We start from the raw sequence: 24,208 nt of genomic DNA on the forward strand, positions 1-24,208 counted from the left end.
GGTGGTAGTGTGACTGCGTGGGCGGGGCTGCCTGCGTGGGCTGTGTTCCGAGGGCGTTGTGTATTCGTGTGGGCTTGTTTGCGACAGGGCTGGCTGCTGTGTAGGGCCACGAGACTGAAAAAGTACGGACATTGCGCCTGTGCGTGCTCTGGCCACACGCAAGGATCTTAGGCTGCCTGTGATCGCGTAGGGTCTGAAGCTTGACAGGCAGCTTCTGAGGCCTTAGAGGATCCACAGTGGCAGAATAGCTGTTTAAGGTGCGAACAACTAGTGCTGGGGTTGGGGCACAAAACGATGCGTGGGTGTGTGTGTGTAGGTGTAGAGAGGTAGGTAGAGGGGGACCTTCATGACGAGCTTTCCTTCATTGTGCCAGAGATGCACCTCGGAAATCCTGGCACTTACCGACCCCACAGACCTAGAGATTTAGGGTTGGGGGGGGTGGCGACACTGGGAGAGCCTAAGGTATCCTGGGAGCAAGAGGCGAGGGAGGTAGTGCCTGAAGATAGCCAGAAAATAAGATGAGACAAAGAAGACTAGGACTTTCGAGACTGGCCCTCAGAGGAGAGGGTGGGCCTGCCACCATACAAAAAAAAAAAAAAAAAAAAAAAAAAAAAAGGCAGATCCTTGGAACATGATATAAGTGCGGAGGAGTGGGTAGGCCTGCCACCATGCTAAAGGCAGACCCTTAGAACATGATGGAAGTGCGGCACATAGTCTCGGACTGAGAGTTTTGCTAGCCAGTCCTTTTCCAAGCCACTCCCTGCCCAGGCAGCCATCCACTCATCCACTCCTATCTATCCATCCATTCATTTATGCATCTGTACATCTATTCAGGTACCCATCCAGGTTTTCCAAGCCAAGATTACCCGGGTCCCACTCCCCCACACCTTCTCTTCCTCCTCAGGAGGCACCTATCCTGCTCTATGGAAAGGAGCTACCTTTTCTGCACTTGGGGTCAGTAGTCTAAAGACTACCCTGCACCTACTGAAGTCTCCATTCCCCTTCTCACCCCACCCTGCTCATGGTGGTATGCCAATTAAGCTAGCGGGAGGTGATGCTGTTTCTCCCCAGCTCTCCCTACAACCTGGTAAAGCCTAGGAAGGAGTGTATGACACCATTGTTGTGCCTCCTGGTCCTTGTCCTGAAAGTCAACGCAAGCCTGCCATTGGAATGGGAAGATGCTTTAAAACAGATGGCGCACCACTTTAATCCCAGCACTTGGGAGGCAGAGGCAGGCGGATCTCTGTGAGTTCGAGACCAGCCTGGTCTACAAGAGCTAGTTCCAGAACAGGCTCCAAAACCACAGAGAAACCCTGTCTCGAAAAACCAAAAAAAAAACAAAAAAAACAAAAAAAAAAAAAAAACAGATTCCAAGTTGGGCATAAAGGGACTGACTTGGAATCCCAGCACTTGGGGGATAGAGGCAGGAATTCAAGGCCATCTGCTATATTGCAAGTTTGAGGCCAGGCTGCAATACTTGAGACCCTCTCTCAGACAAAAAGAAACAACAAACCAGATTTCCTTATTCAAGTGATTGTCCAGAGCCCTGTACAGGTTGTTCTCTTTACTGGGAATCAGCATTTGCAGCCATGCTTGGTATTTCTGAGTTTCCTCTGGCCCTACTATGCAATAAGGGACCTCCTTAGTCACCTGAAGAGCAGAGCTTTGCCAAGGATGAAACTTGAAGAATAAGGTCCAGTCTCGCCAGCTTTGAAATGCACTAATGGACACTTAGTGCTGGTCTTCAATGACCTGGAGTTATGAACCATAAGGCTTACTGTGGGGACCATCAAGTGTGGTGATACCACAGATCCATGCTGGGAACCACCAACAGCACTTCCTGACTTACCTACCTCCTCTATGCAATCACTTGCAAAGCCAAGCCTGCAAGATGTGCACAGAGATGGTAATATGGGCTGAGGCTCACTTTCTTCCTTGCCTCTTAAATTTTATTTTCGTAATTAAAAAACAATTTAAGGGAGGAAGAGACAGGAGAGATGACCCAGAAGTTAAATGTACTGACTGCTCTTCAGTGGGGCTGAGGGTGTTCAATTCCCAGCACCCATATGGAGGCCCATTACCATCTGTAACTCCAGTTCCAAGGGTCAGACACCCTCTTCTGGTCTCTTTCGAGTGCCAGACATTCATGTGGTGCACATACATACACAGAGGCAAAAACCTCATACACATAAAATAAGAAATTTAAATTTTATTTTATGCATATGGGTGTTTTGCCTGCATATATGTCTGTGTACCATGAGTATGCCTGGTGCCTATGCAGATAAGAAGAGGGTGTTGGATTTCCTTTGGAACTGGAGTTACAGAAGGTTTCAAACCACCACGTGTGTGCTAGAAACCAAATCCAGGTCCTCTGGCTGAGTCACCTCTCCAATCCCCCTCCCTGCTAGCCTGATTCTTCAGTGTTCCCGGTGGCTGATGGTACCTTCACACAGGCCCTTATGAATTTCCTGATGTCATATCCTACCCTCTGGCCTCTTTGTGATGCCCCTTCTTACTGTACATGCTGGTCCCTCTGCCTGGAACACTTTCCCACTTCTAAGTGGCATGTAATTTTCCTGTTTGTTTCGTAGGTGGCTTTCCTGGTTGTTCCTTGGTGTGTCCTCCATTGCTAGGTTGGTGCCTGATAGACATTCAGTAAGTATTTAGTGATGAATGATGGTGAGTGAGGCTATACCAGGCCCTCCATCTGTGACCTTGATTCAGCCCAGGGCTTCTCTAGGAACTTATAACCACTTAGACTGGAGGCGGGGTGTGTGTGTCTGTGTGTATGCAGAAACTTGGAGTTCAGTCAGGCTACATAACTCACCTAGCCAGAAGTACTCTTCAGAATCCCTAAAGATCTAAAGGAATGAGGTAGTGGTTGGTGAGTTGTCCCCAAGAAAAGAGGAGTACTTATTTGGTCTAGGCCTCTCTTTACTCAGTGGAGTTCCCAACTAGAAAGGTCAAGAGAGGCTGTATTCACTTCTGCCTGGTGCAGTATCTGGCATGTGGTATTCACAACTCAGTGTGTATTTATAAAGTGACAGTCAAGACTCACATTTAAAACTACATGAGGGCCAGGCAGTGGTGGCGCACATCTTTAATCCCAGCACTTGGGAGGCAGAGGCAGGAGGATCTTGTGAGTTTGAGGACAGTCTGGTCTACAGAGTGAATTCCAAGATAGCCAAGGCTACACAGAGAAACTCTGTTGGGGGTGGAGGTGAGGGAAACTAAACCAAAAATAAAATAAAATTGCATGAGTCCACCCTCTGGCTTGTTCCCTAAGATTCTGCTGACAGGGTTCTGTGTGGTAGCAGGCAGCACTGGCCTGCAGCACAAATCACTTTCATGCAAGGGGTGGCCAAGTGTAAGGCTGCACAGCAGGAGAGTTTCCTGTGTCCCCTGCCTTAGACTCCACCTCCCACTAAGTGAGTCCTGGCTAGGGACAGCAGAGTGGCAGACCCTACTGAGCTGGCAACCTCCTGGTAGCTCCTGACCAGCCAGCCTCACAGTTGCCTATGGCTATCTGAACAGCTGCTTTATTGCACACTGAAAGGGAAGCTAGAAAGCAGTGGAAAGGCTGAGAACTTAAGCAGGAGCACAGAGAAGTCTGGGACAGTGGGGTACAGGGACGTGGCACAAAGGACAAGACCACCAGGGATAAGGTTAGCCAAGGGACACTTCCGCAGACACAAGAAGAGAACACCCACACAACCAAGATAAGTAGCTGTCATAAGATTCAGAAGTCAAGTGCAAAACAGCCCTGGGCTGATAGCTGCAGGCTACAAGTCTGCAAGACTGGGCTCAGAAGTCAGCCTGATGTTTTACTGTTTGTTTCTCTGGAGTTTTACATGTGTTCTGCATATATTTTGAGAAGGGGTAGCAATTTCCAATCTCTGTATAGCCTCTCCATTTCAGGGACTGCGTCAGTAACGTCCAAATGATGCCCTTGTAACTTCCAGGTGGCTAAGGTTTGGCAGCTAAGTGCTGAGGACCTACTGTGTTCAAGGATCTGCTCTCTGTGCAGTCATTGACTGTCCTATGAATGAATAATCTTCTGCCTGGGTCCAACATGGATAACCTGTTACCTTCCCACCTCTGAGCCTCAGTATCATTTTATGAGTGTATCAACCCAGGTCAGCTGTTAGACGTCCCTCCTTGTGGGTCTAATGTATTCTCAAACCAACCAAGCTAATCTACTGCCATAGGTCTGCTTCACTATTTACCTGTGCCAGGTATGGTTAACATGCTGAGGAGACAGCAGTGAGCATGGGAGTGGTGTAGGCATACGCTGCCAGCCTGTGCCTTACTGTCCACATTAGAACCCTCTGCTGCTAGCACTCCCTAGGGGAGGAGAACAGAGAACATGTTTCTCTTTGAAAGCAAAGAACTTTGAATCTCAACTGGTGGTGATGCCACTGGGAATGTGGGCATCCCAATTCCTAGTTTGTGAGACATTTTCAAACAGTTCATGTAGTTCCCAGCCTACCTTCCTCCCCAGATGCCACAGGCTGAGACTGAGGATCAGAAAAACAGCTGGGTACCTAGGGTTGGTGCTGGCAAAAGCAAGCAGAAGGATGCCCAGATGACCACTGCTTCTACTTAGGGACATAAATGTATTTCTGCCTCTGCCCTGGGCTGGGATCTCTGATGTAAGTAAAAAAAGCAGGTATCACCCTAGAGCAGGCTCTCTTCAGCAGCCTTCCCTCTCAGCCGACTCTGATCTTCCTGTGGTCTCTTTACCATCTGCCAGCCTATCCAACCTTCCTCACTAGCTTGCTGAGGTCACGAGGGGCAGCCAGTGTCAATCTAGGCTCATACGGGGCAGATCCTAAAACACAGACTTTCAGTCTAACCCTGAAGAACTCTAGCATCTAAAGCATCACTTCTGAACCCCTGAGTCACTTCCTGAGTAATCTAAGCTAATGTTTCCATTTAGGGTCTCAGCAGTGCTTCCAGGGTGCAGCTGCTTAACTTTTCTTTTATCACAGGCCTAAGTGAACTTCCAGCAGGCTCCACAGAGGCCCAGAAGTAAAGGAGGCGGCCATCTGGGCTGTCACCCATGGCTAGACCCAGAGGATAGCCTCGCCAGGCCACATATGCCTTTACCACATTAGAGGGTTCTAATGTGGACAGTAAGGCACAGGCTGGCAGAGTATGCCTACACCACTCCCATGCTCACTGCTGTCTCCCCAGCATGTTAACCATACCTGGCGCAGGTAAATAGGGAAGCAGAGCTATGGCAGTAGATTAGCTTGGAACCCAGACCTGAGGATGTGTAGAGAATTCAAAAGAGGCCTACTGCTTAGGTAAGACAGAGGAGACCCTGCCCACCCTTGAGGCCGCCACTCTGGCACTTACGCCATGGTTCTGTCAGCCCTTCTCTCTCTGCTCTGCCTTCCTCTACCTTTCATTGGCTCTCACTCTTTCCTTCCTCACTTTGCTAGTCTTCCTTTCCAGCTGTCCAAAACTCCTATTTTTCCCCCAAAGCCCAAAGAGCTTCTTCCTTCTCCTCTAGGCCTCACCTGCAGGTTCTGATCCCTAAATAATAAATCTGGAGGCTTCCAGAAGAAAAGCTGAGTGCCTATATTGGAGAGGTGCTGTCAAAACCCATGTACAAATGGCTGCTCAGAAGCCAGCATGTATACACACACCACCTGGCTTGAGTTAGGTTGGGCTGCCACAATAACTGCCCCTCACCTGAATGCCACTCAGCCCAGGTGCCAAAGAATGAAAACAATGGTGATGCCTTCCTTTACCTCTTCTTCAGGGCCCAGGAAACCGAGGAAAGCCCAAGTCTGGGATGGTAGGCCAGGTCCTGGCCATGCCTTCTGAGGCCTAACAGTCACAGACTTTTTTCTTTCTTTGGTAGGGAGAAGACTTGGAAAGGATTAAAGAAATGGTATAGTCAGACTCAACTCACAGAGGGTTAGAGGGCTGAGGGCCAGCCATGTCAAACAGTAGCAGGCTGAAAGAAGGTTCAGAGGTGGAGACATTTGGATATACAGAGATATGTACAGGAGTCTACCTAAATATGACACATAAAAACAAAACAAAGCAGCAGCGTGGTGTGGTGGCATACCAGTGCAATTGCAGCACTTAGGAGGCCAAGGCAGGAAGACTGCTACAAGTCTGAGGCCAGTCTGGACTATAAAGTGAGTCTCTGTCAGTAAATAAAATAAATATGACATGTGCACATTCTGGACATGCAAACTCCTCTAATGTAAGGAAGGGTGTACCTTATATATACACAGGTGTGAACCATCTGCCTTCACACTGCCACTCCCAGGATCAGAGCTCCTTAACTTTTGGGTATCTCTAGAAAGCTCAGGCCCTCCAGCTTTCTTTGATATGTGGCAATAGGAATGCTGCCCATGGACTTCTCTTGGCTCCGGGGCAGTGAGGACTATGGGAGACTGGGAGAACAAGGGCACAGGGAAGAATACCCACAGAGCCTGTGTCTAGGACTAGGCTGGAGAGCTACCTGAACCTGCAGAGATCTAGATTACACCTAGGAAGGAAAGATGGCTGTTCTAATCAAAACTGACCCTGATGTGGCCTGTCATCTCAGCCTTCAGAAGGTAGAGGCAGGAGGCTTGCCAGTTCTAGGTCAGTATAGATTATACTGCAAGGCTGTGTTGGAAACAACCAAACAACAAACACAGAAACCTGACCCTTGGTTTAGTATGCTCAAAGCCCTGGGTTCAGTTCCCAGTACCATAAAAAGAACTTGTCCCTGAAAGGCCAGAGAGAGTTCCTGAGGAGGACTTTCATAGTTAGCTGTATGAATATCTTCCACAAATCTGGGAAGAGGAGGAAGTTATCGGAATGTCTGTTGCTCCAGTTTTCTGCCCAGCTTAGCTTCCTCCCAGAATCACCTGCGTTGAATTCAAAGGAAAGGTAGTTGAGGTCAGTGAGATGGCTCAGCAAGTAAACGTGTCTGCTACCAAGCCTTCAGACCTGGGTTCAATCCCAGGATACACAAGGTGGAATGAGAGAACTGACTGCCATGGTACAAGTGTGATCATTTTTTTTTAAAGGAAGGGTGATATGCAGAGCCAGTTTCCCATTCTGCCAGACATTCCCCCATAGGACCTCACAGCAATCTTTTGAGGCATATGCTCAGAGTCCTCTAGAGAAATGTTGAAGCTGCAGCTTGGAAAGTAAAAGAGAGACATAGGTCTAGGTAACTGGGAGGCTAAGCCATTCACCGAAGGCACCAAAGTCTCAGAACATAAAGCATGGTCTGTCCCGTGAAGGCCAAAAATATGGTGGCACTGCTATCTCTTTCTAAATGCTGGTGATGCTTCTGAGAAGAGGTGAGAATAGAGATCCCAGACCCTTACCTGCAGAATGGGCAGGGTTGATAACCAAGTCTGCCAGCCATGTTTCTCCCAGGCCTGTCTCTCACTCAGGCTGTTTGTTGGTGGGCCTTTGGTTTGAATATAGTTGATTTCCTCCCAACTCATGAAGGAATTTACCCCCTGAAGTCTTCGGTTGTGATGTTTTGAAGGAGCATGATCCCCACAGGCTCATATATTTAAATGTTTGATCCCCAGTAAGTAGAACTATTTGGGAAAGATTGGGATGTGTAGCCTTGTTGAAAGAGGTGTGTCACTAGAGATGGGCTTTGAGGTTTCAAAAACCCACACCATTCCCAAATTAGCCTTATGCTTATAGATCAGATGGAACCACTCAGCTACTGGCCCAGTGCCATGCCTATCTGCTGGATGCCATGCTATCCACCACGATGGTCACGGACTCACCCTCTGAAACTGCAAGAAAGCCCCTAGTAAGCTCTTCTATAAGTTACCTTGGTCATGGTGTCTCTACACAGTAACTAAGACACCTGACAAATCCATGAGGAAATAGAAACTTAATCCACTGTGGCATTTGGAGGTGGAGCCTTTTGAGAAATGTTAGGTTTGATTAGATCAATGGAATAAAAATCTCATGGTTGCGTCCTGATGGCTTTTAGAGAGATAAGAAAGACCAGAGCCAGAGATATACATGCTGCCACCATCCTATGATACACCAGGGCCTGTGCAGTGCTGTTTGGACCCATACTTCCCATGAGTCCAAAACTGTAGTCCAAACCAAGCCTCTATTAAAGTAGCCCATCTCAAGTATCATGTTATAGTAATGAAAAGTTAATATAATTTTCCAAATATGTTAGTGTGGAAACTGAAGTTCATTGTGTTCCTAAACCTCAGTTTCTTTACCTTTAAAATGGGAAAAATGGCAGGGAATTCTTCATGTAAAGAATTAATAGAAATTAGTCCCCATGGGGTTTGCCATGGCATGAGACCTCAATAAATGTCACTACTGACAACCGTCATTTCCTCCTGCTCTATGAGATCTCAGTCTTCCATTTGAGCTCAATATTGAATTCCAGTTTTGTGGTGATGGTCTTAACACTGACTTTGGAAATCCTGTTTAACTGTGCTTTCAAGTCAAAAGCTCCACTACTTGGTCCCAATGCTGAGTGACCACCAACACGTGGTCTGGGCTACAGTGTCTTTCTTTTCAAATGGCCAATGGAGGCCCTTTGATCAGGCCAGAAACTGGGGTTCAAAGGGGCTCAAGCTGAGAAAGGTGGCAGCCAGGGTGAGATTCTACCTCCAAATAAGGAAGAGTCTGCTTACTGGCAGAGCTGCCCAGAAATGGAAGGTGCGAGCAGCAACTGTGGTGTGAGTGGCCTGTGGAGGTAGCCATGTAAGCAGAGAAGGCTGCAGCTGCCAGAAGCTGGGCACTATCAGAGAGGACTGATGGCAGCCAGGGCCTTGGGACTCCGACAGGGCCACATGGGCAGGAGTGGATTCCAGAAGGCCGGAACTGGGCCAGAGCAAGCACTGCTGCTCCAGGACCTCACACAGCAGGACTGGATGAGAAGCCACAGAATAGTTACTTTTATAAAGGAATACCTACTTTTAATTTTGTTTTTTAAAGAAAGAAGTACAAAAAAGTAGAAAGAAAACAAAAGTTCCAAGCTTCCCTCACTCCATGAGTTTCTGTCAACTCTTTCTAGTCATTTCTTCTACATACTTCAATTTGAATTAGAAATTTTCATCACTAAAATGCCTTCAACTGAGGTATAGTTCACATGTTAGAAACCTCACTTCTTTAAGGGCTGGGATATAACAGCGAAAGAACATTTGTGCAGTCTGCATGAGATTCTGGGTTTGATCTCCAACACTTCAAATAAAATGCACAAGTCAAGAGGGGCTTGTTTCATCCTGAGCTGCTCAACTGCTCCTACCACCTCCTTTCAGAATGCTGCTGCTGCTAGTCCAGGTCCCTCCCTCCCCAGCCCATGGTCATCACACTCCATACACTTGCCAGCTCTGGACCTTTCTTTCTCTTTCTGTCTTTCGATGGAATTTACTTAAAATCTTGTATATGCAGTGACAAATACATACATAAAATTAGAGCATTATCAGTGCAAAGTCAGATACACTTGAACCCATTAATTTTAACCTTCTTTGTTCCTTTGTTTTAGTCTTTTAAAAGTATTATTAATTTTTGAGGATTTCTTAAATGTGTTTTAATCATATTCATCTCATTTCTCTTCCTAATTCTGCCAAGATTCATCCCTATCTCCTTATTCCCTCCCAACTTTTTTTAAAAAATATTTATTTATTATGTATACAATATTCTGTCTGTGTGTATGCCTGCAGGCCAGAAGAGGGCACCAGACCCCATTACAGATGGTTGTGAGTCACCATATGGTTGCTGGGAATTGAACTCAGGACCTTTGGTAGAGCAGGCAGTGCTCTTAACCTCTGAGCCATCTCTCCAGCTCAACTTTTTTTTTTTTTTAAATAACCAATAGAGTCAAATGTATGCTAAGCATATATTCATGGGTGTGGAACCATACCGAATCTCCTTCCTCCAGAAGCTCCTCAGTTAGGGGTGGGAGCTCATGAGCCTCTCTTCCCCTTCCATACTAGAATATCAAATGGCTTGATCTTGCACTGGTCTTAAGCAGTCTACCATAGTAGATGTGAGGTCATGAGCAAAACCATCCTATCATGTTTTTCTAGACGTTTCTCTGGCCTTTCACATCCATTATTGATGTTTTGTTTGTTTAAGATCTCACTATGAGACCTTGGTTGGCCTGGAATGCAAAGATAGCCTGCCTCTGCCTCCCAAGTGCCAGGATTAAAGGCGTGTGCCACCCACACCTGGGCACAGTACTGTTGGCTTTTGGTTTCTGTTTTGTTTTGAGTATTTGGGTTTTTTGAGACACATCTCTCTACATAGCCCTGGCTGTCCTGGGTCACTGTGTAAACCAAGCTGACCTTAATCTCCTAAGAGTGCTACCACACCTGACTTCAGCATTAGTATTTTTGATGTATGCTTTTCAATTCCTTTTTCCACCAAGCATTATATAGTAACTATTTCTATAGTCCCCAAGGCTTTACTTATGCTTGATGTTTACAAGTACAGGGGGTTTGGTTCTTTCTGTTTGTTCATTGGTTAGTTTGGGGGAACCCCCCCCCAAAAAAAAGTCTCATGCAGTCAGGACTGGCCTCACACTTATTATGCAGCTAAGGACTATGACCTCCTAATTCTCCTCCATGTTCAGTTTCCTGAAAGCCAAGATGATAGGCATGCACAATACCTGATCCAAGGAGAGATTTTACCCCACAGTTCACTCAGTCGTAGGAATACCACTCTCCAGCCCTACTATTAGTGTAGAGGCACTCCTTCACCTCCGTGCCCTTTTACAGACTTTATGGCAGCCACACAGCCTACTTAACAGAAGTCATACCCTCTTTCTGCTTATTCAGAACCTTCCATGGTCCCCATCCCCTATATGTTATGCACTCTGCTTGTGCGGTACTGCCAGAGCTGGGGAGGCCAGGATGGTAGGGATCCATTGTCACCTCCTCCATGCTTGTCAAGTACAGATACTGAACTTGGAATGTACAGTGGCTTCTCCTCCTCCCATTGTCTGCCAGTTTCCCCTGCTCCAGATACACTAGCCTCCTTGTGCCTTGCACACACCAGTGTAAGTCCCTCAGGGCCTCTGTGATGGCTTCCCTTCGCCTGGAGTATACTCTTAGCAGGTCTGCTTTTTCTTTGAAACACTCACCACTTGACACTGTCTGGTACCTTCTCTCTAGCTGAAATAGAAGCCCTAAGGAACACTATCTCACTCACTGATGTCCTCAGCACCTACCATGGAGTTGCAGCTTGGCCTGGTAACTGGGCAGTTTCCAATAAAATATGCAACATGCTAGAAGTCCATGAAAAATCTAAGCATCCAGACACTGGACACTGGCAGTCCTCCACCTGCAGACACATGGCATCTCCAGCCACAATCTGCATTTTATTACTCGAGATGGCCTTTTTGAGTGAGGAGAGAGCACCTAAAATCCAAACTTCATTTCCACAGAAAGCATGGGTGTGGTCACATGGGGATATACACTTGCAGGACCACCATCAGTAGGCCTTGAAAGGGTGGCCTGGGAGACAGTGAATTCTAGGGAAACCAGTGTTTCCCCTATGGCTGCTGCTGCCCAGTGTTGCCCAATGGCCCCTTCCATCACCAGTCCTAGATGCTCTCCAGCTAATGGGCCTTCCCAGGCATACTAAGCTCTGCTGCCAGAAGCAGCAGTTCTTTTTTCATCCCATGGTTTCAAAGGTCATACCTGAGAACGACAGCTGAATATGTGCTCTGTGAGAGGGGACAGGTGACAGGCCTCCTCCATCCCAGCCTGACCTCTAGCAGAGCATAGCAGCAGGCCCTACTGTGTGGTAGTAAGCTACATCTGCACTGGGCCAGGAGGAAGGAAGGTCTGTCTGGTTCACAACAGGTGCTTGTTGGTTGCCCAATGTGTATCAGGGTACAAGGATGCCTACCCTGCGGTTGTGTGGCAGTGAGGAAACAGGCCTGGAAGGACAAGGGCTGGAACCCAGATGAGCTGCTGTAGAACAGCATTGGGAAGGAGGGCCTCCTTTCAGCCCAGGGCTCCCTGTCCTAGGCCTCTCAGACCCCTCCCCCAGCCTTGTTTCCCCTAGAGCGGTTTCCAGTACACCACAGTCAGGCTTTTGCTGCATTCCTGTGTCATTATCCAAACAAACCGTGTGATGGAGAGAAGGGATCTGGGGAGGGGGTGGGGAGAAGAAAGAAATAAGACCCCTCCTGCCCCCATGTACACGGGGCTCCCTGGGAGAGCTTGAGCAGCAGGCTGGCTTTTCTTTTTTTTTCCAGAGTCATACAATGTAACCCTGACTTGGAACTCACTATGCAGACTCCGACTGACCTCGAAACAACAGAGATACACTGGTTCCTGCAGGATTAAAGACATGTACAACTAACTACACCTGGCCCTGGCTGGCCATTGTGAACAAAGAACTTGCTGAGTGGCCTAGGAGACCTTAGCCCTCTCTGGGTCTCTGAAGAAAATGACCACAAAGGTCTATGTCTATGAGATGCAAAGGTTCCCATGGAGGCTCTATCTCTGATGAGGCCAGTGTTGCCCTTGTATCTTCAAAGCAGCCTGTGGCCACTTTCTTGCCTCAGTTTCTCTACCTCTGAAATGAAAGGGCAAGTCTGTGGTAGGCCCAAGGGGCACACTGTTCAGGTACCAGCTGTTTAATAGGTTAAGGCATAGAGAGGGAGGCCTGTATCTGTCTCAAGGCCAAGAGACCACTTAGTCTCTGCTCTCTGAGTCTAACCTATTCTCCCCTGATGCAGCTACCACCTGCTCAGGACTTCTTAGCAGGGTGCTAGCACACAGGCTTTCCCATCAGCCAGCATTGTCACATGGTGATCCCAGGGTATTGTGGGAGTATGGGAACTGGCTGGGAATCAGTCATGGGCTCCCTGCACCTTCCCCCAGTAACCTTCTGCTTGTGGCTCTCAACCTGTGTCAAGTGAGAATAGCCAGGGCCTGAGAAGCCAGGGACATCCCCTACATATTTATTGCAGATGTTAATGGGGGCCCAACCTCTGTGCCTATGGCCTCCAGAGCCTCTAATGAACTGCATCATGAAATGTAACTTGTTCAAGTCCTCAGGGAACCTGGAGCTCCCCAGGCGGCTCAGCTCTCTCACTCCTTCTGGCCACACTATCTCTTTGCTCTTCCCCAAACTGCAATTAGCAAAGCAAACTCCCAGCTCAGAGCTTTTGCATTGCTGTCCCCTGCACTGCTCTTCCCTGATCACTACTTCTTGCTGGAAGTTCCAGCTCACCTGCTGCTACGTCAGTATACCTTCCCTGACTCCCTAATTTCAACCATTGTAGGTTGAATGTTCCCAAGCCCCTCTCTGCTCTCATTTTTATTCCTGTTTCTGCCCTTCTGATATGCTCTGTACTATTCTCAACTAGCTTGTTCACTATCTACTTCATGGTATCCCCACCACCCTGTCAGAAACTCCACCAAGCCACAGAGTATATCCCACCCCTGTGCAGTAGGCCACAGCCCCACAAGCATTTGATGGGTGAATCACAGCCCTGTCACTCAAGACAAGAAAGCCTTATTGTGAGGTAGTCTTTGAAGTCTCCTGAGATGGAGGAAAGGAATGTGGACCCTCTTCCAGCATAAGCCTCTCAAATAGGGGTTTGCTGATAGGTGTTAGCTGGTCCTCACTGTCCTATGATATTCAACCCACACCATGGTGTCAGCCAGGACATTGCTCAGGCCCTCAGCTCTCAGATTCTACATTCACCTATGGCACTATGCACCCAGGGATCTTCTCCTGTGGTCTGGGCCCAGTCTGCTACCTTATCTTCTACATCAGCATACGCTCCTTGCCTTCAACCCAGGGAACTGATGTTCCACAACCATGAACCAAAAACCAAAGTCCCCCTTCAGCCTACTGTCTGTCACCTAGCCCATCTTTATTGGCCAGGTCCAATAATCTGGTGCCTCCTGCCAGAGACCTCTTCCCAAACACACCCTTCCTCTGGAAACCATTCTTTCCTTCCACTGCTCTGTGAATGCATGTCCACTCTCTGGCCATGCAGATACTCCATATCTGCAGCTCCCCTGTTGTCCTTTGGGATCTTGGGGCTTCTGAAATAGGTGTTTACATGACAGTTTAGTCTTGTGTGCGTGCATATGTGTTTATGAGACATGTGTGTGGTGTATGTGCACATGAGCACCTGGAAGCCAGGACACATCTGCTGTCCTCCTCTATCACTCTCCACCTTGTCCCTTTGAGGCAAGCTCTCTCACTGAACCTGGAACTCGTGTTTTTCCACTATGCTAGTAGCCAGCAAGGCCCAGCAATTCACTGTCTCATCAATCCCCAGTGCTGGGGATACAGTCATGTGTGAGACCACAGCTGGCTTTTAAGTGGATATTGAACATGAATTCAGGTCCTCATTCTTTAACAGCAAACATCTCTCCAACCCCACCAGACCATTTTTTAAAAAAATAAACAACAGAAACAAATTAGTAAGAAAGCGAGCATAATAAAAGAACCAGTCTAAGGTTCTAGAAAGAAGTTCCCAGTAAAGTTCTATTCCTCAGCAAGTTCCCTATCCCCTGTGTAGACCATAAGGCCTTGGGGGATCAAATTCAGAGGTAGGGAGAGGTCTATCAGTCAGGATGGGTATATGTTATGCTGCTGAAACAAAATGTCCAAAGCTTAGCCGGACCAGGTTGCACAGGCCTGTAATCTCAACTATTCAGGAGATCAAGGCAGAAGGATCACAAATTCAAGCCCAACCTGTGCTAGAGTGAGACCATTTCAAAATAAAAAGTAAAAAAAAAGAGTGGGGTGTAGTGTGCACACCTTTAATCCCAGCACTTGGGAGGCATAAAGCAGGTGAATCTCTGTGAGTTCAAGGAAAGCCTGGTCTACATTGTAAGTTCCAGGAAAACCAGGGCTACATAATGAGACCCTGTCTCAAAAACAAACAAAAAACTAAAAAAGGGCTAGAGATGCTTTTCAGTGGTAGAGAGATTCCCTAGCAGTTTTAGGCCCTGGGTTCAATCTCTACTAGTCAGGTGCGGTGACTCATACTTATAATCCCAGCATTCAGGAGACTGCAGAAGGACTGCGGTGTAGGCCAGCCTAGAGTAAAAAGTGAGACTCTAGAGTGATGGCTAGTGTTTACTGTTGAGGGCTGGAGAGATGGCTCAGTGGTTAAGAACACTGGGATCTGATGTCCTCTTCAGGTACACAGGTACACACACATGCAGGGCACTCACACATAGAATCACTTGAGAGGTAGGCCTCCGAGCAACTCATTTAGGAACACCCATCTTTAACTGTGGATGAGGCTTTCCCAGACAGGGGAGCCTGGACTGTATAGAGTAGAAGGGGAAATGAACATACATGCACTGCTCTCTGCTGTGCTCTGTGTGTGTGTTTGTTGAGACAGGGTCTCACTAAGCAGCACTGGATGGACTAGTAGTCTCTATGTTGACCTTGAGCTCACAGAAATCAGCCTGCCTCTGGTTTAGGTGTGTGCCACCATGCTGCTTTCTACTTCTTAACCATGGCTAGGATGTGACTAGCTGCTCATGATGGGGAAGTCATGAATAGTAAGTCAGATTAAACTTTTTCTCCTTAAGTTGTTTTTTTTTTTCAGATAGTTTATCAAAAACAATGGCAGAAAAATTAAGATGCCTGGGCTAAGAAGACCTGTTAATGATTAAAGTGTTTGCTTGCAAGCATGAGGGCCTAAATTTGGATCCCTAGCATGCATGTAATAAGCCAGTTATGGTGGCACATGCTTGTAATCCCAGAGCTGAAAGAGAGAGATAAGATCCCATGAGCTTGCTGGCCAGCCAACCTAGCCTATTCAGCAAGCACCAGGTTAAATGAGAAACCTTGTCTCAAAAAATAGGTGGTATCTGGTGTTTTGACACAGGCCTTTAATCCCAGCACTCTGGAGGCAGAGAAGCAGGCAGATTTCTGTGAGTTCCAGGACAGCCAGAATTATATAGTAAAGCCCTGGGGGTGGGAAGGGATGAAGAACTACAGACCCACCCTTCCAAAGCTCAAGGGTTCAAAACCAAATCCATATCCACTAGGGTGGTAAAGAGGATCTCTCTCACTGTGCAGTAGCCAAGACCTTTGAGAGAAGGAATCCCACACCCTAGCTATGAAGTATTTTTGCTTGACAAGGCCAGAACAAGCCACATGCCCCTGAGCAAATACAGTCCTAACTGTACTACCTCCCACCATATCATACAGAAGCAGAAGAATTTACTGGAAGCTCCTATGGCCTAGATATGGAACAGAGGACTTGAAGTGAAAGATTCTTTTAATATTCACAATAGCATAATGTTCAGGCCTCATTCAGAATGTCCCCACAGTTGAAGTCTACAGCCCAGAGCCACACTGAGGTCACAATGCCTGAAAGAAACAACATGAACCTTCTCCAGCTAATTCCAGGTCCCTACACAACCCACTGCTGGCCAGCCCTTGGTTTCCACCACCAAGCTTGGATACAACAGCCTACCCAGACCGGGTCTACTAACCCTGTTCCATGTGTTCTGAGGAGCTAGGCTGGCTGCTGGCCAATTCAGTGCTTCCAGGAACAGCTCTGCCAGGGAGGCCAGACACAAAGATATGAGTCCACACCAAGATTTCATGCAGAGATTTCCAAAAACTAAGGCCCTCCATAAACCACACAGGGCCATGAGTGAAAGGGGTCTAGGGAGCAGCAAGGAGCAAAGAAAACTGTCACTGGAATTTAAATAACCCAGCCTTTGAGATGGCTCAGTGGGTAAAAGTGCTTGCTTGTCATGCCTTCTTAGAACCCCCATAGTAGAAGAGACCCATCTCTCACTGGTTATCCTCTAGCTTCCACACATATGCATGCATGTGCGCGCACATACACACACAACAAATAAAATGTAATAAGAAAAATACAAGGGGCTGGAGAGATGGGTCAGAGATTAAGAGCACTGACTGTTCTTCCAAAGATCCTGAGTTCAATTCTCAGCAACCATATGGTGGCTCACAACCAACTGTAATGGGGTCTGGTGCCCTCTTCTGGCCTGCAGACATACATAGAAGGAATGCTGTATACATAATAAATAAATATAAGAAAAAAAGAAAAATACAAGACACAAGACTCAACTCGATGATCTTAAAAAATCCTAGCACCTATGTGTCTTTAGCATGAATATATGCGCCCAACAAATACTGGAGTCATAGCAATCACTGTCTCCCTAACTGAGTGCCAGAAGCACAGCTCACAGCTTTCTGAACTGAAGCTGTGCCCCCTACCACAGAAGTTAGGAGGCAGGTCCTTGCTCCAGCTGTTGCAAGCATGCATTCAAACAGCTCTTCACATGTCTAGGAGCTTGATCAAAAAGCATCCCCACCCACAGTACCTCCATGGGCAACCATCCTCCAGAAGCAGATAGCCTAGTGGACGAGAAGTGAACCCTCCTCAATGTCCAGAGAGCCCTCCTCTGCCTGGAAGCCCTGAGTTGTTGAGTTTATTTAATGGCTACCCAATTCCTGGGATGGGAGGTTGAGAGGGAATGTGCATTGCTCACTGCCCTAGTCATCCAGGCACATTTATTGCGCACACGATACATTCCACCCTCAGAACTCCCAGGTTAGGAGAAACTACAGGTCTGGATATGAAGTCCATTCTAATGGACCATCAGTTGTCCTGTCAGCTGAGTGACTCTGGGCATTCTTGCTTCTCCTTAAGAGCTTCAGTGGTCCTATATACAGGGCATATTAGCAGGATCCACTTCAAGGTGATAACAAGCTATAAGGCACCATGAGCTTCAGGTACAAGAAAGTACTCAAACACAAGGTAACAGGGCTGTACATGTTCCCTGGTCAGCCTGGACAGGGTCTTGAGATGAGCCAGAAGAAACATTCTACTATTCCATTAATCAGAGGGCACTGTCTGCCTGGCTGTGAGGCCGTCTAAGGACCCTGGCACCCTGCCAGTTTACCTACAAGGACATCTTGGGGTAAAAACAAGGGTGGGGCCAACTTCTGTCTAAAAACCAGGCGTGTTTGACTCCAGCCACCAGAAGAGGCTTATCCACCAGGGGCCACACATACAGTCTTGACCCTCGGGTCCATGCACACAGTAGGACCCCAACAAATATCCGAAGCTTAGACTGCCAGTGGTGACCACGTGGCCTCAACAGGGAGCTACTGAAGGTTGTGAGGCAGGAGACAAACTTCTGCTCGCCTTTCTAGACTCAAGCCTCTGCCCTCAAGTGAGCAAGGATTGTGTCTTGACCCAGTCAGCCTCTTGCTCCAGTTATTTCTCTGCCTGGCATGCTATTTCCTCTGAACATCTCACATCCCCCTCCAAGCTGACGTACGAAGTTCATACATATATCAGTTTTTTCCATAGCAGAGTAGTATTCCTTTCCAGGGCCAAGCCCTACAGAGGACAATGCCAGAATCTAACTTCCCCTATGCCCCCAACACCGGTCCACACAGGCAGGCCCATGGGGACTGCTTATGCTCAAGGATTCTGGCTCAGACAGTACAGAGGACTGGAGGGGGGGGGGGCGAGATGAGCCAGGAGGGAACAGAAAGGAGTTTAGTGGGGTGAGAGTCATCTATTTGTTTATATGTAGGGAGGGTGGCCCATGTGGGGTGAGAGGACAACTACAGGAGTCAGTTTCTCCTTCCACCATGTGGGTTCCAGGGCTCAGGCTTAGGTAGATTCTCAGGCACCTTACCCACTGAGTCATTATTCTTCCTTTGTTTATTTGTATTGCTTTGATTTGTTTGAGACAGTTTCCCTGTGTAGCCCTGACTGTCCTAGAACTATCTCTGTAGTCCAGGCTGGCCTAGAACTCAAGAGATCCACCTGCTTCTGCCTCCCAGGAACTTGGATCAAAGGTGTGTGCCACCGCCGCCCCCACCATCACCACCACCGCTGCCACCTCATGAATTTTTCTTTTTTAAAGCCAAAGACAGTAAGGATTTGAACTTGAGCAAAGGTGCATAACCAGAAAGCCCTACTACCATATGGGACAAAGCCAAAAGGAGCAGCAAGAGAGATGAGGAGGAAACCTTCACCCGTCTAGGATGATAAAATTGGAAATTTTGGATGAACTGCTAAAGGATTCACTCCAACATCCTAACCAATGGGTAGACTTCAAAATAGGTATGAAGCAGCTAGTTGTGACGGTTCACGCCTACAGTCTCAGCACTTAGGAGACCAAGGCAGGAGGATGACCATGAGCTGGAGATCAACCTGAGCTACATAATGAATTCCAAGCCATCCTGGACTGCAGAGTGAGACCCTGTTTCAAAAACAGTAACAACAACCAAAAAACAAAACAATAGGAATTAGGTTTGTGTGCTGCATGTGACAAGAGGACCCCACAGGCCAACATACAAGCATAGTAGCTGATTACTAACAGGTATTCATAAATACTAGTCATATGAATAAATGAAAGAATGCATTAAAACTAAATGCTCTCTGGTAAAGGGAGGGGAGAAACAGGACCTATCCTCTGATTTCATCTCTTTAGTGCTTTCTTCAGCCCAAGTGGGGTGGCTGGGAGAGCAAAAGGGCTAAGAGGAGATGGCAGGTTGGGTCTGAGGCAGTTGTGCTGTGTGGTGGCTCTAGGCATCACCTGAGACAGAGCCTGGAGAATTCCAGAGGAAGCTAGAATCAACAGATATAGAAGCCCTGGGTGGAAGGGAAAAGAGCTTGGAGAGGAGCCCATGACTACCTGAGCTGCATTCAGCTCTGAGTTACATGGGAGGAGCCTAACTAACTGAGCCATTCCACGGTGCCCAGATTAGCTCCTAGCCAAGTCTAGGACTCCCATTTCCATAAGCAGTACTGCACTCTTCTTGGCCTCTTCTTGGCTTGTGAACAAGGTGCATTCTCACACATGAATGCATGAGTGCATGACAACGCAGGCAGGCAGGCTCTCCAATTACAGTCTCCCACCCTGGCCGTGCCTCATTATGGGCAGCGCTCATACAGACAACAGATAATTTCAGTGCCTTCATACAATAGGCCTGCCACACACAGCTGTTTACTAGATGAAATATATTATTACTATAAACAGTCACAATGGCAAAGAAAAACCCATGTTCTTTGTGGCCTTTCCTGCCTCCTCATCAGAGCCAAGGGGACCTGGGGCCCACTGCTGCCCTTTTACAACTGAACTGAGTGAAACCCAGCGCCCTTTCCCCCAAATCAGAGAGCTAGCCCATTCCTCAGCTGCCAGCTGCTCTTCAAAGTTATCTGACCCCAGGGCCCTGAGCAGCCTGTAGGGTAACAAACAACAAAGAGTTAAGAACATTTTTTCTTCCACAGGACCCAGGTTCAATTCCCAGCACCCACATGGTGGCTCACAACTGTCTGTAACTCCAGTTCCAGGGGACCTGACACCCTCATACAGACATGTATGCAGGCAAACGCCAGGCCACTGCCCAATGGGGACAAAAAGTGGTGTGTTGGTGTATGTTTGTAACCCAGCACTTGGGAAGTGGAGGCACAAAGATTGAGAGTTCAAAGCCAGCTATGAAACACCATACCAACAACCAAAAGGCGGAGGCTACAGCACAATGGCAGAGCCCCTATCAAACAAGCTTTGCGCTTAGTTCCATTGCCAGCACCACACAAAGCAGGGGAAGAGTCCCAAAGCACCTCTTCCCTAACACAGAGGCCTCACTCCACATGGCACACATGCTGAGCCATACCCAAGAGAATCTACCAACCACAGCAATAGTCACATAACTATATATTGGTCCATAAATACAGATATATAGCCACCAACAGTACCTACTTACACATGAGAACAAACTCACATACTACAAAAGTCCTCACAGGTAACTAAAACATGTACAAATTGGGAACCTGTCAAAATCAGCAGCCCCTCTGTTATTAGTCAGCAGATACAGTAGCACATATCTGTAATTAACACTGAGAAGCCCGAGGCAGGACGATTACCATGAATTTAAGGCCAGCTTGGACCAAAGAGTGAGAGCCTACCTCAAAAAACTGAGGGTGACTGACACGACTCACATCCACAGGAGTGTACCCATCTCCTCAGGCGGCTCAATTCCACACATGGGTGGTACCCAGCCCACAGGAAGGAACCCAGATAAATCAATCTTGTGCAGACAAGGAATCTCAGCCACAACCTGACAAACTCACCCATACAGGTAAAGTGAACCGGTCTTTAATAGCCACTATGTCAATAAGCTTATTAATAAAATAAAATGTACAGGGTACTGGTTGCAGGCTCATAACATACCTATAGCATCTTTTCAATAGTACACACTGGTGACGGCAGGTAGAGACCAGGCAGGGTCTGATGCTACTCCTGATGCCCCTGTTCCAGGAAAGCGACAGTCTGTGGTTTTCCATCCATTAAATTCAGCTGCCACCCAAAATGCAAGTTCAACATTCTTCTGTTTAGGAAGCATTCCACTCTTTAAGTCTTAGAAGCCTTTCCAGTGCAAACCGTCTAGCAGCTGAGATCCTCCAAGGCCCACTTCAGAGGACTTGGGTAGCAGGACTGGAAAAAAAGAGGCTGGTTAGAGGGTGGATGGAAGCAGAGTAGTTAGAAGTCAGGCCTGGAGATTGGCTGGAAAGAGAAAGGTTGTGCCCTGTGCTAGGCCTGCATGCCTCCAGTGAGGATATGGAACTAGGACAGCAGACCCTGATTCTCAGCAAGTCCAGGCAAAAAGAGTAGTCAGGAGATGAACACAGGCCTCTGTGTCTGAGTGGAGGCTGTCTGGCTCTTAGGAGGTTAGGTCTGAGCCTTTTGAGTCTTGCTTTTCTGGCCAAACCAGTCTTTGCTTGAGTCCAGGGCTCAGCAAGGGTGAAGAGCCTTCTGAGTCCCTGTACAGACTGGTGGCTTCCTTGGCCTCTTATAAGAAAGACTGACTCCTGGTCCAAGATACTTAATAGAGATTAAGGGAGGCAAGAAAGACCTACCAAGGGTTTGTGGACAGAGAAATAAGCAGAGCAGCCACCTGACAGCTCAACAGACTGCAAGCTCTCCTCAGATTGAGACTCCCCATTCAAGGTTCCCCCATAGATGCATAGGACAAAGGATCCCTTGTATAGCATTACGAGAGAAAGGCAGAGCATGTGCCTCCTGTACCTACAGGAGTGGTGACATATTCAAATGGACAGACCTAGCAGGGGTGACACTAATACAGGCAAAACACCTACCTCTAGAGACCAGAGCATGGGTAAGTTTCTTCCTTTTAACTTGTCATATTTTCCAAAAGTTCTATAATAAGCTTGTCCTCCTTTTATAGCAAGGGGAAAGGCTATTAAAGTCACCAAGTGCCTTACAAATCCAAATATACAGCATGACTCCTTTATTCTTTGCATTTATGGTGTTCATCCCATATAGTTTCTCACATTCACATCTATGGAAAGCATGCCAGCATTGGTTCCAGACTGGTGGGATTTAGAGAGAGAGAGAGAGAGAGAGAGAGAGAGAGAGTGTGAGTGTGTGTGTGTGTGTGTACATATCCTTTTACCTCCTAAACCATGTCATTGGCCCTTTTATTTTTTTGAGATGAGGGTTTTGGTAAGTTGCACAGGCTAGTCCTGAACTCATGGGATCGAAGGGTCTTCCTTCTACACTCAAGGAGCTGGGATGACAGGCATGTGTGGGCCTGGCTCTCCTGCTTCTGAACTTCTCTACAGCCAACATACTAATGGTCTGATAACCTCATGAAAAACAAAAACACTGAACTGACTGGGAAGTTTTTTCCCACACACACAGGACCTCGTTATTGAGGCTGGCCTCAACTTCCTTAGTGTGGGCAGTACAGGTGTGCACACTACTACGGGGCTAGGTATGATAGATCAAGATTGCATCCTCCCGCTTCCACAGAAATCTACTTTTAATCTGTGTGTGCCCTGAATGAAGTCAAAGAAAGGCAGAGTCCAGCTGCTTGAGAGAAAGTCTTCCTGCTAAGCCTTAAAAAACAGTATTAAATTTAGCTGCCTGCTCCGTACAAGCAGAAGGGGCAGAAGCCAACTGAATTGGTGCATCTTATTGGACTAGACGAAAGAAAACAGATTTGGGGTGTGAATTTAGGGACTCAAAGCATGAAAAGCCTGTGGAGAAAGGGCAGTGTTAGAAGGGGGCAAACTTGGCAACAAAGTTCAGGAAGAGGTTTCCCCAGAGCAGGCGATGGGGCCCGGGCTCTGGAGATAAGAATGCGCCTCCCGGCCAAGCAACCAAACGGCTGCCAACTACATGGGGCCAAGGACTGGGCTCCATCGAGGACCAGCGGGACCTCTAGGCCCAGCATTGCTGAGGCAATGGAGTGTCTGCGCATTCCCCGTTCCTCGTTCGCGAGGAAACGCGCAAAGCAGCACCTAGTCTGTGATGCGGGGGGGGGGGGGGGGGCGGGGGGAGTGGGAGGGGGGACAGGAGCTGTATCCCTCCTCTTAGGTAGACTGCAGCACACAGGCCGGGAGACCCAAGAGAACCGTCGCAGGTCTGGAAGCCACACCTCCGGCTTCGCGTTCCCGGAAAGGGGCCCGGCTCTGCCAGGGGCGGGGCCTTGGCTGTCGGTCCCAGCAGCGCGGAGCATGACGGGCCAGGCGCTGCCATAGCGACGCAGTGCCCGCCCCGCCCCGCGCACCTCCCGGGTGGAACGCCGCCTAGGGGGGCGCCCGGGGCTGGCGGGCAGGAAGCGCCCGTTTCGAGGTCGTGGAGAGGAGAGGAAATGGCCCCGGAGCAACCACGCAGCTGCCTGATCGTCTGGCCGGACAGCGCCTCCGTGGATTGGGTCCTGGCCTGAGCCGCCTGGAGGCTGGCCCGTCCGGTGTCCTCACTAGGATAATGAATAAGACTCCACTACCACTACTACCCGAGGCGCCCCCTCACATTCTCAGCGGGGAAGCCAGTCTTCGTGCCTGTCCCCAACCCGGCGACCTGCACCAGTGATGGGGCAATTTGGCTCCCAGACCTAGGAGTCCGCGACCCCCAATGCTTGTCACTGCATAGTAAACCTGCTTTCCCCTCCGCAGAGCTGCCTACCCCACTGAAATCCCCCCACACGCCGTGTTCTTAGCTCTGAAAAGTCTGTCCTCCCAGGTGGCCATGATTCTCTCCCTACTACTCCATTTCTTCCTAGCAGCCACAGGCAGCAAAGTGGGACGGGAGCCTGGCCCTGGCTAGGCCCATTACACTACTAAGGTGTGATAGCTCCAGGGAGTAAATTCGTTAGAAGTGTTCAGAAGTCAAGCGGCAGGGCCCAAGCTTTGCCTGTCTACCGGAATGGGCCTCGTCACCCAGCTCGGGCT

At 48.2% G+C, this 24,208-nt stretch overlaps 1 protein-coding gene across 3 annotated transcripts in view; it reads right to left on the minus strand.

The window, feature by feature from the left end:
* The window catches only part of Rai1 (retinoic acid induced 1), a 98,619-nt gene that overhangs the window by 64,450 nt on the left and 9,961 nt on the right, over positions 1-24,208 (minus strand). The window contains exon 2 of one of the 3 annotated variants that reach the window (XM_041664834.1): positions 21,183-21,446. The exons of the other annotated variants lie outside the window; for them this stretch is intronic. The gene's annotated coding sequence lies outside the window, so the exon portion shown is untranslated. The remainder of the gene's footprint in view (positions 1-21,182; positions 21,447-24,208) is intronic. 3 annotated transcript variants of the gene reach the window in all.

The sequence above is a fragment of the Microtus oregoni genome, unplaced genomic scaffold (assembly GCF_018167655.1).
Source record: "Microtus oregoni isolate MIOR12 unplaced genomic scaffold, Mior012 000015F_ref0000493, whole genome shotgun sequence".
NCBI lineage: Eukaryota > Metazoa > Chordata > Mammalia > Rodentia > Cricetidae > Microtus > Microtus oregoni.